Source organism: Ictidomys tridecemlineatus, chromosome 10, assembly GCF_052094955.1.
Source record: "Ictidomys tridecemlineatus isolate mIctTri1 chromosome 10, mIctTri1.hap1, whole genome shotgun sequence".
Classification (NCBI taxonomy): domain Eukaryota; kingdom Metazoa; phylum Chordata; class Mammalia; order Rodentia; family Sciuridae; genus Ictidomys; species Ictidomys tridecemlineatus.
This window is the reverse complement of record NC_135486.1, coordinates 14,613,458-14,627,355: the sequence shown is the minus strand read 5'-3', so window position 1 is coordinate 14,627,355 and position 13,898 is coordinate 14,613,458. Positions and strand designations below refer to the sequence as shown.

General features: G+C 41.4%; 1 pseudogene; it reads right to left on the bottom strand.

Annotated features, from left to right (window-relative positions):
• Positions 1-1,508: 1,508 nt before the first annotated feature.
• On the bottom strand, positions 1,509-2,033 carry LOC144367465 (ATP synthase F(0) complex subunit C2, mitochondrial pseudogene; annotated as a pseudogene).
• Between the last annotated feature and the right edge of the window lie 11,865 nt (positions 2,034-13,898).

The following is a 13,898-nucleotide window of genomic DNA, read 5'->3' as shown; positions in this document are numbered from 1 at the left end:
TACAGACACTATCCATATTTTGCTAATTGTCCCCATACTTTTTTTCCAGCAATGATTTTTTTTCCATGCAGAATCCAATTCAGAATCATATACCTGGAATGGTTTTGTGGCCTTTCTTTGATTTTCATGACCTTGACATTTTAAAAGAATTTAGGCCAGTTATTTTTTATAATGTCAGTCAAATTGGGTTTTGTCCAATGTTCCCTCATGATTAGAGTCAGATTATGTAATTTTGGTAGAAATATTAAATCTGCAGTTAATGTTTCTTGAGCTAAATAAAAAAAAACATAACCCCAGGTAGGTTCACTAAGTCGTAGTTTGAAGATCACTTGGATGGGGAGTCAGCCCCTTGTGGAAGCCAACCAAGTTCTGTCATCAGCTATTTGGTATTAAGATGCAATAATAAAACGATGGTGATGATAATAATAACTTTAGCAATATGCAAAGTGCTTTTATATGCATTCTTTCATAAAATCCTTCAATTATCTCAAGAGATAAAATGAGACTTTATGGATCAGGAGGGAGCTCAAGGCCTGTGCCCAAGGTCACACAGGTGGGAAGTGGCAGAGCCAGAGTTCAAACCTAGGTTTTAAACCCGACTCTGAATCTTTGGCTGCTAAACCAACATGCTGGAGTGGAAGTCACGTGCCTTGAGATATTCATCTCTCAAAAAGGGAGGAGTGTCTAAGTTAGAACTTGCAGCATTTGGGATTTCACAGAGCAATGAAAATAATAAAAAAAAAAACTGGATTCCAGAGATGAAACTATAAGCCTTTATATGACCAAGTAAGGATATTAAAATATAAAAACAAATGTTATCTAACATCAATACTGTTTCATAAAAGAAATGACATTTTAATAGACAAGGGGAAAGTCATAATCTCAGAAAAAGAACATTCTTTGGAATTGAATGTGCTAGGTTTGTAGTGTACTCTGTTCCTTGCCATTAATTCCCTCAGTTCACAGGGTCCTGTGAAAGATCTGCCCATAACAGTCCCCATCTGTGGCTTGTTACAGTGCCATGTGCTCTATCGTCCAGTGGCTTTGCTTTAAGTGACAAAACCATGTGAGCAGGGAAAGCATTGGTGCAAATGGAGCAGGGTTGGGGTAGGAAGGGGTGGGGGCCCATTTATTTTATTTCCTTTTGCAATTTTTTAGGCACCTTTGATTCCTCTTCTTCTGGACTCCATATTTCCTTATGCAATACTTCTGCCTCCTCCTCCTTCCTCTCCTTCTTCCATCTTCCCAGTGTCTCATCTCTTGTTTCTCTGCTCCTAGTTTTCATTTTAAGGAATAGGAGGCAAGAGATCAAATTCAACATTCTCATTTGGGCATGATAGAAATGAGACATCACTTGTTTTATGATTGCGGGCTCAGGGTAGAAGTTTCCAGAAGCTTCTGTCAGTGAAGTTGGGCATTCATCCTGGCACAGTTTTTTTTTTTTTTAAACAATTGTATCTTTTTTTTTTTTCATCTTATTAATACAGGGCTTATTTGTCTTCCCTCTGTCAAACTCTCAGCCAACCACTTTCCCCAGACTGCCTGGGGAGGTATAGGAAAAGGGACGTACAAGGCAGACGAGATCTGGGAGAAAGAATGCCAGGGGGAGACTGCTCCTTCACATGGCTGGTGAAGAGGAGGAGAAAGGCCAAGGCCAACGTCAGGCAAAAGAGCCCCACAGCTTCTGAGAGGGCACCCCTAGAATGGCGTAGGAGAAGAGCTATTGCTTCCGAGAAGGGTCCCTGGCATAACCAATGATAAGGCTTCCAAATACAATCCCAATCCCAGCCCCAAAGACAGCCACCCCTATTGTGGCAGCCCCAGCCCCAATGAACTTGGCTGCTGTGTTATCACCCTTGAGATGGTGCTGGTTTGGAAGCTGCAGCTAGAGATAAGTGAGCTCAGGGGGCGTGGGACTGTCAAGCTGCTGAAACTCTCATATGTCAGTGTCTCTGGTCAGTTCAGCATCGCTGCAGCTGAGAGGTGCTCCTGACCAAGGAGTGGGTGGAGAGGAACTTGGAGCGGGCAGACATTTTCAGTGGGTGAGGGGCTGTGGCAAGAGAGCTGCTCCCAGTGCAGAGAAGACAGAGAGGAAATTGTATCTTTTTTTAAAAAAAAATTTAAAATACTTTTTTAGTTGTAGTTGGACACAATACCTTTATTTTATTGATTGATTTATTTTTATGTGGTGCTGAGGATTGAACCCAGCGCTAACGAGCCCTTTACTGCTGAGCCACAACCCCAGCCCCACAGTTGTATCTTTTATTAATGTATTAAATAACTAGATCTCCAAGTGGGCCTAATAACTCCTCTAATTTCAGAATAGGGATGATTGTAAATAGTATTTTGCAACATTACATCAACATACGGGGATTTTAAAACAGCTGTGATTATTCCAGGCATCACAGGTTACTACTGCTGAAGTGGAAGGCTACAGCCATATTGAAGGAAAGGCACAATTTTGGTTAGAGGTGGGTGGAAATCGAGACGTAATCCACCCCTCTTCTAGTGCGTAGATTCTCTGACTTTTATCTACAGATCCCTCGGTGGTTTGTGTGGGGGGCAGGAATCTGAGGATCTTAGATTAAAGCCCTTGTTTTAAAATCTCTATTCCCAGCCCACTTCTTTATTTTTCATTTTTCATCTGTGTCTCAATTTTATGAGCCGTCAAGTATTGGTGTTTAAGGGAAAGAAATCTTTTGTAATATGGTTTCATAATTCTCGTTGAAATCACCAATGTTCTCCCAACACTGAAGGACCTTGTCCCACCTCCGTATTTCTCCATCTCTGTTGAAGCCCCCAAAGCCAAACATCCCCTCCTCGGAACTTTCTTCTTCCCAGGCTTCTTCAATATCTGTCTCCATACGGTGATTTCAAGCCTTCATAATGTTCGACTCACACTTGGAGCTTTTTTGAGAACACAGGAGCTTTTTAAAAACACTCATTATTATGATATCTATTTTATTTATTTTAAGAGAAATCAAAATCAGAACATTTCTGTGGGCCCTTAAAAGATTCCTGGGTCTGTGCCTAATGGAGAAGGCAGTCCAGCAGAGGGGACCCATGAGCATCTGGAGCAGCCGAACATTTCCATTGAAAGTGACTTCTAATTGATGGAAAGTCCTTTCTTATCTTAAGCTGGTTTGCTTTACTATTTTTTAAAAATTTCTATTCTTTTTTTCCTAGTTCTTTTCCCTAGAAGTTGGTCTGTTCCTTCTTTCTCATGTCAAAGTGTGGGCCAAGGACCGGAGACATGGGCATCGCACGGAGGCTACAGAGACAGGAAGAAACTCAGGTCTCACCCTGTTCCCAAATGAATCAAAGTCTGCATTTTAGCAGATTCTGCAGGAATTCCTATTCACAGCAAAGTTGGAAAGCACTGTACCCGAGAAAATAACAGTAGCAAATGTTTATTGAGTGCCTCTCTGTCCTGATATCATTTTAAGTTTTTTGTTGGTTTGTATCATCATTCAAGAAGTCTTCATCATTGATTTTATTTTTAAATGTTTTTGTTAGTGCATTATAGTGACACATAATAGTTGGATTCATTTTGACATAATCAAACATGCATGGACTATAATTTGCTCTGTTTCAGTTCTGAATATTTCTTCTTTATCATTTTAAGTTTTTTTTAGTTGTAGACAGACACAACATCTTTATTTATTTATTTATTTTTATGTGATGCTGAGGATAGAACCCAGTGCCTCATGCATGCGAGACAAGTGCTCTACCACTGAGCTACAGCCCCAGTCCCTTATTTTAAGTTTTATGTGGATTATCTAATTAATCCTTTTGGTGCCTTATAGATGAGTAAATTGAAGCAAGAGACATGCTCAAAGTTTATGCCAAGAGGAGTGGTGTGCAGGAATTCAAGCCAGGCAGTGTAGACCCAGGATAGAGGCTGGATATGTATGGGTCAGTTTGCACATCCTCCTTTGCTCATCTCCTTTGAGGAGAAGTTGCTGCTGCCTTGCCCAGCCTTGATTGCTAGGGTGGGTGCAGTGTTTTTACACCTCTTAGCCCCAGGACTGGAGGATCCCTAATGGACAGCACTCTGTAAAGTTATTTTGCAGCTTATCACTCAGGCGGTCTGCTAAAAAAAAAAAAAAAAAAAAAAAAAAAAGAAAAGAAAAAAAGAAAAGAGAGAGAGAGAGAGAGAGAGAGAGAGAGAGAGAGAGAGAGAAATAGTAAGCTTAGCCACCTGGACTCTCACTGGATGGTATTTAAATGAAGCAACTTGGAAAGAATTTGCTCTTTGTTAAGGGATCAGGAAGAAGTGGAGGGGCGGCCTGCAGGTGAGTCATGTTCAAGTGACTTATCTACACAAAAGATTAAGCTTCTGCTACTTCAGTGTCTAGAGTTCTTTTCATCCAAATCTTCTCTCCCACTCATTTCTCCAGGATTCCCAAGCCTATTATGGCTCTGTCTTTTGAATTTCCCCAGGAGTCCTTATTGAACCATGAGCAGCCCTACAACAATCTCACTTTACTCGAGTTAGCTCAAGTGGGTTTCTGTTTGTTACCATAAAAGCCAAACTATAGGAACACACATGCACGTATTTCAAAGCACCTGTGCATCTCCCGAACTCCTCCTTTTCTTAAGGGAGCAGCCCTGTTCTTTCAGTTACTCACACCAGTGAGTTTACTCCCTCTCTTGGTTCTTACTCTCAGGATTATGCAGTCATAGCCTTCAGAAATGGACTAATATGGGACTGGCTGGTATTGGAAGCTACTTTTATGGAACAATTTGATGGGTACAGAGTAGGCCTGTTAGCTTCAAAATTTCTTCCTTTGCACCTGGCAAGACTCTTCCCAGAAGTCTTAAAATTGGTTCTGTTTACAAGAGGGTTATGACTAACGGCTGAGAGCAAGACTGTGCAAATAGGCAGGAGTAGGCCCCTTGATGCAAAGCAGTAGAAATCAGCATTGGAGAGGAGGGATTTCTCCCAAGCCTGACCTGGCTTGATGGCATTTCAAAGGAGACACCCTGGAGCAAGACTGTGTCTCCTCGGGAAGTAACAGTATGCAAACATATAGGTGACTAGTTTGCAGCCACCAACAGGAACTCCGGCACGTCCCCCTGTGTGGTTGTTGTGGTCAGGTCAGTACTAACTTTAGCCCTGCTGTCCTCGAATGGGGACAGTCCACTAGTGGATTAAATCCTCCTTAAATGACTAAGAATCTTTTAGCCAGAGATCAAAGAAAGGAAAGGAAATTATTTCATCTATTCTCTGCCTGGTGCGTGATGACTTCTGGGGGAGCCATTCTCCAGTGTTTTGCAGGGTAATGACACTTTCTATTCATATAGCACTCATGTCCCAGGAGCTCAAAGTTCTCCGAAGCTGGGAGGGAGGAAGTCAGGACTATATTTGCATTATTTCCTTTTTGGTGCTTGCTCTTTTAGCCGAGACCTCTGCCCCTTTGAAGGAGACAGTGGGTGGAAGCAAAACCAAGGACTTTCTTTTGGTCAAAGTGACTTACAGAATTGTCTCTCTATGGGCTTCATGCTGGGTGTCCAACTACCCGCCACTAGGCAATTATCCTCTTTCCATCATTCATTTGCCTCATTCCAAGCTGGAGTAAATACCCTCATTTTGAGTGGGGAAACTGAGGCCCAGAAAAGATGTGCATGTGGGATAAAGTTATCCTGCGAAGCTACTGGTCAGCCTGAAGCAAGTGTTCCCAAACATCCAGAAAGATGTTTGTCTATCTCTTCCTTTCTTCCCATTTGCCATGAGCAGGGATGGTTCTAGAGCTGACGATGGCTGTGCGGAAGTCTGAGGAAATTTGTCCCGAGCCCCAGTTTGAGGAGGAAAGGGCTGAATGCTGAGCTGGAAGGCATGACCCCAAGTTGGCTGGCCATGTTTCAGGCACGGCTTTCCTCAGACCCACCATTCTGTGCAGTTCCTATCAGTTTGGGCTGCCTCTTTGGGACTTGAATATTTCATACAGGATCTCCAGGGCCTTTCAAAGGGTGCTGGGACATAAATAGCTTTCACAGAAGAATGTCGCCTCAGTGATGTGATGACTGAATCAACCACACCGAATTAGCAGCAATCTGGTGCTCAGGATAATGGAGTGATGGCCAACGAATATTACTGCCTTTTTACCCAGTGAATGAGTCCTCGGTAAAAAGGACAAGTGCCTTCCAGGTGTCTTGCCACAAGATTTCAACCACTGAGTCACCCAGCTGGATGGGAGAGCACGAGAGGCAGCTCAGCATCTCCTCATGATTCAGCGGCCGCCAACTTGGATTGTCCCCAGTTCCAACTTTAGCATCGTTCTTTAGTCACTCGACTGCATAGTCAGTTCCCTTCTGTAGACACACAATGGGAGGAAATTCTACTGAAGGGACAAAGCTGCCACTGTCCCATCTGACCAGACATCCCCAGAGAGAACAGGCTGCCTGCTCCAGGAAAAGCTGTTCCTGAGAGGAACCACCTGGGAACAGTCTGCATCAGGGTTGCAAGGTAATCCTTCTGGAATGTTCCATCAGGTGGCTCGGCCCAGCCTCTGCTGTCATGGCAGCGGGTGGGATGGAGTGGAGGGGTTTGGGCTTGGAAGTCTTGTCCCTGTCCTTAACAGCTGTGACATTAGATGGGTTAGAAGCTCTGTGGATCTGAGCTTTCTGTAGGTTAATGACCCAGTGAGGAGATGGGCAAGAATTGGAGAGGTGATGTAACTAAACGGGTGGCCTGGATGTAAGACAATAGGCGGGGCGGGGCCTATGGGAAACTGGAGAATCAATGCCTTCCCTAAAGGTGTTCAAACAAACAAACAAAAACACCCAGGAACCCACAAGGTGGGTGAATACCATGCCAAGGGGGCATTTTCTAATCTGTTCTCAAAGATTGTGAAACTGAGGGAAAACCTGAGTGAATTCTCTAGCTTCACTTGGTTTTAGTTACTTGCTTTCAGCTGACCTTAAAAATCACTAATATTGGAGGTCCCGCAGTTAAGACATACTATTAGTTTTTTGGTAGCTTCGCTGTCCACATCCACAACACTTCTGACGTGTGGGTCATGATGATGATGGTTGCATATGTCATTTCTCAGTGATTTGAGAGGTGCTTCTGTTGAAATCATAGACCCTTGGGCCGCACAAGTGTCTAATGGGTAATTTTTTGAACATCAGAAGACTGAAAGTGTCACCCTCAGATCATTCCAACACCACCATTTTTTTGGACATGAATCTCATGAAGAGTCATGAAGATTGAGATAATGCACAGACCACTGATGATGTCACCTCCCTCACCTTTCACCCTTCTTCTTGATCCCATAAGTACCCCTAAACCCTATCATGGAAGAGGTGGGCTTGGGTCTTCCACCTCCATGCTAGTTACCTTGAGAATAAACTCTTTTTTCTTTGGCAAAACTTGTTGTTTCAGTGGTTGACATACTGGGTGGCACAGAAAATGGGTCTAGTTTGGTGACAGTTGCTCCTAGTTTTAATAATTTAGCCTGTTTCTGGAAGCATATATTCTTACAGAATTATTATGTTCTTACACATATAATTCCTATCTTCAATTCAATTATATATCTTTTTGGATGTGAGAAAGTATAGGTATCTAATGATGGGAACAAAATTCATTAGAAATGTAGACCAATATAGTCTTTCAAGGCCAAATCATAGGGAAAATGGTTGATTCAAAGTTATGTTAGAAAAATATTTTACCTGTAGTATCCCTGTGGTGGTAGGATGTTACTCTGAAGTCATTTGAGTTCCTTTGGGCTACAGCTCTAGGAAGACAGGGAAGATCAGCATTTTATCACAACTTTTCTGATGATCCTGATTGTCCCCCACCCAATGGCACAGAGGCACAAGGGCAGGGTCTGTGTCTGTCTTGTTAAACACTGGATTTGACCCTGGTGCCTGACACATAATAGGAACTCAATAAATATATGATGAATGAGTGAATAAAAATAGTAGTAGGCCTTAAGGGTTCAATCTCTTCTTCTTTTTTTTTTAATCATCCAATAACTTGGTAGTTGTGTAATTTATTTGAAAAGTATAAATGTAATCATGCCAACTCTTTGCTCAAGATCTTTCACAGACTCCACATTGCCTACTCAAATTTCAAGCTTCTTGGCATGATCTTCATTTCTCTCCATGTTCTGAATTCTCCTTTCTGTTTAGTTATTCCCTCAAATGACACTGCTCTCTACCCAACCCCCACTCCCACCCCCATCCCACCCCAATATTCTAGCTCAGCTTGACTATTGGTTGTTCTCCAAACAGCTCTATCATATTCATGGCATTTCCCTCTGAAATGCCCATCCCTTTTTTCTCTCCATCAAAATTTCATTCATCTTTCAAGATGTGAAGGTCCTCTCTCCAGGAAACTTCTCTGTCTATTGGAACCAAATCAGGAAAAAATTTCTTCTTTCCTGTGCTCTCTCTGCATATCTCAGTTACAGTATTACATCCTGCCTTGAGTTGTAGCTATTTATGCATGTGCCCGTTTCCTCTAGCTGGTAAACTTCTTAAAAGCATGGACTATTCATCATTCTTCACCTCTTTCCTAAACATAAGGCATTTGATGCATTTATTTTGAATGATAATACTGAAAAGTGGCACTTGTTAGTTAATTGCTTACCGATGGAGGAACTTGGGGGGCTATAGATCCACAGTCAAAGGAGTCACCAAGCAGATAAGTTTAGTGTGACAGCACAAGATACTCCAAGGAAAAAGTGTCACCTTTTATGACTGAATTTTGAAAAAAGAAGAAGAAAAAGAAAAAGAAAAAACAACACAGAAAATCGTCAGAAGCAATTCAGCCTAAGATATGGGGAACAGTTTGCCAGTGGGCTTATCCTCCCCTTCAGGAATAAAACTCATCTATAAAGTCAAGGATCAGAACTTTCCTTGGCGTTAAGATGGATAGGGTTACAATGACAAGTGACAGGGAAGGATATTGGTTCACATGGAGCCTGGAAATAGGAAAATGGGAACTGTCACCATATCTTTACTGTTGTCCAGGAAAGGGGACAGGCCACTCTCACTGGTCCCCATTCTGTAGAAAGAGAGAGAGTAGAAAGAGGCAAAATTTAGCTAGAGAGAGACAGAGAGACAGAGAGACAGAGAGACAGAGAGCACACGCACACAAGCAAGCCCTTGAACACACCCCACACTCTGCTCTAATCCTGTGTATTCACCAATTTTCTGAGCTATCATTTGTTTGTTAATTGCTATTAAGGAACACCTATTTGTCTGGTCCTGTTTAGAACATTTTATGTGTATTTTCTTTCCTAACTCCTCACAGCAACCTTCTGAGGTAGGTATTAAAAGCCTCGTTTTTAGATGAAAGAGCAGACAAGGGTGGTTACATAATTCTCCCAAAGTCACTGAGTGTGGATCTGGAATGCGTTGAAAGTTCGTGTGTTCAAGTTTTGGTCCTCACTATCCTGAGGTGATGGAAACTTCAGGAGGCCTAGTTAGAAGAGGAGCGTTGCTGAGAGTATGTGTTTGAAGGGTATATTTTGTCCCTGGACACTCTTTCCTCTCTGTATCTCTTTCTCTGCTTTCTGGTTGCCTGAGGTGAGCAGCTTTGCTATTCCAACCCTTCTGCCATAATGTACTGCTTCACTATAGACCCAGAAACAGTGGAGCCAGATAAACATGGACTAAAACCTCTGAAATAGTAATACAAATAAATTTCCTTCTTAAGATGATTTTCTCAGGTATTTTGTCATAGTGGCAGAAAGCTGACTAACATGAGAAAATCGTAGTACTATAAATGTAGACCCTTTGTGGACTACCTTTTAATGCTTGCTTGCTTTTCTGCATGCGGTTGCTTGTTGGAAAGGAACTGATTTCTTCTCTTGTCTTACTCTTGGATCAGAGATGTCTCTTAGGCTAGACATTAAGTAGTTGCCACAGTTGGTGAGACCCAAGCCCCCAAAGCCACAGAGGATTTGACAAAAACACACTGTCAATTCTACCCCTTTTAGTATAGAGCTGATTAATCACCAGAAGGACTTGAGAGAAGACACAAAACATTCTCTGTGTGGAATCTTTAAATGGAAAGCATACTGATATTTGCTTTTTCTTTTGGAGAAAGCTCCAAATTGAATGACAGTAGCTTGGTATTGTTGCTTTTGTTTTCACAGCTGTTGAAATTGTTCTGGCTCTCCTGGTTCAATTTATGATAACCTAAGTTAAAATCACATGTATCTAAAGATAGGAGATGCAGGTCAGAGCTCCTGAATGGATATTGTCCTTCATTTCAATGGGATCTGTTCATTTAAGCTCAAAGCAGCCTTTCACCACAAATGAATGTGAAAGGCCCACAGACAATGCTAGCCAGGGAAGTTTTCATTTATATCCTCTCAACAACATCATATTTTGGTAATTAACAAAAAGCATGTTTTCCTTGAAACACACTGGGTGAAGGTTCACAGTTAAATGACCACTTTGCAGGTTTGTACTGAGGAACAGCAGATTATCTCAAAGGTGGAAGTGGAATAGCAATAGTGTGAAAGTACAGAAAAGAGAGGCTATAAGATGACTTTGTGTTGTTTAGCCCCAAATATGGGCACTTTGTGTAGAGACAGGGAAGCTGTCTGACCCTGTTTAGAACATTTTAGATGTATTAGAGGGGCTTGCTTGTCCTGAATAGGAAGAAATAATCTTCCTCCCTTTCATCCTATAGGTTAGAACTTGGACTATAAGAAGATCAGTGTGGGAGACAGACATACGTATGTGGGAAAAATCTTTAGGAACCGTGGGGAGTTTATTATCAGGACCATAATTGGACTTGGATGCTGTTTGGAATTATGCATTTCCATTGGGGTGTGTTCCAGCCAGGGAAGCTGTGGCGGGATTCCAGCACGGGCTGAGAAGTTAGACCAATGGCCTCCAGTTCCATTCCAATTCTAAGAACTTAGCTCATGGTTTAACTTATACACTGCTATCAGTTGCTCTTATGTGAATTAAATATGACAAGTAGCTGAGTGGTTTATTGGGAAACAGCATATCCCTGCACTTAAAACCTCATTAGTTTAAAATAACCGAAGGCGAAGCCATTTTGGTTGGTGGAGTTGATTATGAAATGCTTGAAAATAATAAGATCATTTTATTACTTTCAAGACCATAGGTTCATGGACTTATGTCTACCCAAGTTGCCTGCTCAAAGTTTATCTTTAATGAATAGAGAGTGATTTGTAATCAGCACACCAGAGCACCAGGCTTGCTGGTCCTCTGCTTAGATTAGAATTAAATCATTTCTAATTCAGAGTGTCTGAAAACAGTTGATTCTCTTAAGTAAATAAATAGGCCCTTCAGAATTTCATTTTAAGTATTTATTTGTTCTATCAACTCTTCCTTTTTTCTGATGATAGGGCAAAAGGAAGCTTCTATTCATCTCCTGTCAAATGTCACAATTAACAAACAACAAAATGCATCATGAATAAATGTGATTTTTGCTGTTTTTGTGAGACTGATTTTTCTGTCTCCTAGATTAAATATTAGGATGCTCAAGACCCATGGCATGAAACTCTCTGAATTTCATTTACATTTAGAGGATGTGGCAAGGGATTGGATCTATTTTAATTTTTTATCTATTTTTTAAACTTTTTAATGCACCTTTATTTATTTATTTATTTGTGGTGCTGAGAATCAAACCCAGTGCCTAACACATGCCAGGCAAGTGCTCTACCGCTGAGCCCCAGCCCCAGCCCAAGGTACTGGATTTTAATTTTTTTTTTTAGTTATAGATGGACATAATACCTTTATTTTATTTTTATGTAATGCTGAGACTCTAACCCAGTGCTGCAAATATGCTAAATGAGCACTCTACCACTGAGCTACAACCCCAGCCCCAAGGGATTTGATTTAACCATTTGTTCATTCGTTAACTTTGATATTCAAGAGATCACACATTGAACAATTAATTCTATTTATAGGAAATGTCCAGAATGGGAACATCTACATGGACAGAAAGTAGATAAGTGGTTGCCTAAATCTCGGGCAGGGAGAGGGAGGGCGATTTAAGGGGGAGCAAGCAGCGATGGCTAGAGTGGCTTTGTTCTCGGGATGATGAGAACATTCTAAAGTTGATCATGGGGATGATTGCCCAACTCTGTGAATATGCAAGAAATCATTGAATTGTGCACTTTAAATAGCTGAATTATATGGTATGTGAATTTTATCTCATCAATTATCAAGAATGTGTCAAGAGTCAGGAACTGAGCTGGGTGCTGTAATCCTGGTGGCTTGAGAGCCTGAGGCAGGAGGATCACGAGTTCAAAGCCAGCCTCAGCAAAAGCAAGGCACTAAGCAACTCAGTGAGACCCTGTCTCTAAATAAAATACAAAATAGGGCTGAGGATATGGCTCAGTGGTCGAGTGCCCTTGAGTTCAATCCCCAGTACAAACAACAACAACAATAACAAAAAGTCAGGAACTGTTGTGGGCATTGGGAGAATAATGTTGAATGGAACAAAGATCTCTCTCTCTCTCTTGGATCATCATGTGAGCTGCTTCTCTCCACTACATAATGGGTCCTTCTGTCTATGGACTGAGACCTCTGAAACTGTGAGCCCCCAATTATACTTCTCCCCTAAAATTGTTCTGATCAGATCTTTAGTTACAGCAGCAAAAAAATCTGACTAAAACACCCTCACAGAGCCTACAGGCCAGAGGGGAAGCCATGTGACAGGCATCTGAGCCAGCAGATAAAACAGTTTCAGGAAGAGGTAGTGTTCTGAAAAATGCAAAGCAGGATAAGGAAATTGAGAATGATGTGTATTTATATATGTGAGTGTGTGTTTGTGCATATGGGTATGTGTGTATAGCACGTTTATATGTACACATGTATATTATGCACATATATGTGCACATTGTGTACATGTGTGCATATATGTGTTTTCTCTGTTAGATAGTGTGAGAAGAGAGATCTTCTGTGGGGAGTATAACTTTTTTCATTTTTAAATGTATTTTGATTATAATCTACACACAATAATTGTACATACTTATGGGTATTTTGTGATTTTTTTGGGGGGAGGTACTGGGGATTGAACTCAGGTGTACTTGACTACTGAGCTACATCTCCAGCCTATCTTTTATTTTATTTAGAGACAGGGTCCCACTGAGTTGCTTAGTGCCTCACTATTGTTGAGGCTGGCTTTGAACTCGCGATCCTCCTGTCTCAGCCTCTGGAGCTGTTGGGATTACAGGCATGTGCGACCATGCCTGTCACATTGTGATTGATATATATATATACATGTATATATTTTAATATTTATTTTTTAGTTGTAGTTGGATACTATACCTTTGTTTTATTTATTTATTTTTATGTGGTGCTGAGAATTGAACCCAGGGCCTCACACGTACAAGGTGAGTGCTCTACCGATGAGCCACAACCTCAGCCCACATTCTGATATTTTAATACATGTATACAATGTAGAATAATCAGGAAACTGGCATATCTATATCTCAAACATTTATTTTTTAACTTTTTACAACTTTTTGAAATTTAAGGGAAACAAAAAAATTAGCCATGCAGTTACTGGGTGAGTTCACAGGAAGCAGTGCCAAGACTGAGGCAGGAATACATATGGCCTTGTTCAACCAAGAGGAGGGGCAGGAAGGCAGTGGGAACAAAGCTGGCTAATAATCCCTACTACTTGGCATTATTTTTTATGCTGCCCATGAGTCACTTCACAATTGCCATCTTGTTGATGTTCACAGCAACCCTAAGGCGTTGCCGTTAGTTTTCTAGATAAGGAAAAGGTAGGAAATGGTCTACAATTTTCCTTGCTCCAGGAGCCTATGACCCATTTCAGGCCTTGCCGCAGTCTGGCTGGGCACAATTCAGGAGCCACTTGTCAAAAGAAACGAACTTTATTTTCAGAACCACACACGCCAAACAAAACAGTTCCTCAGGAAAAACCCTCAGAG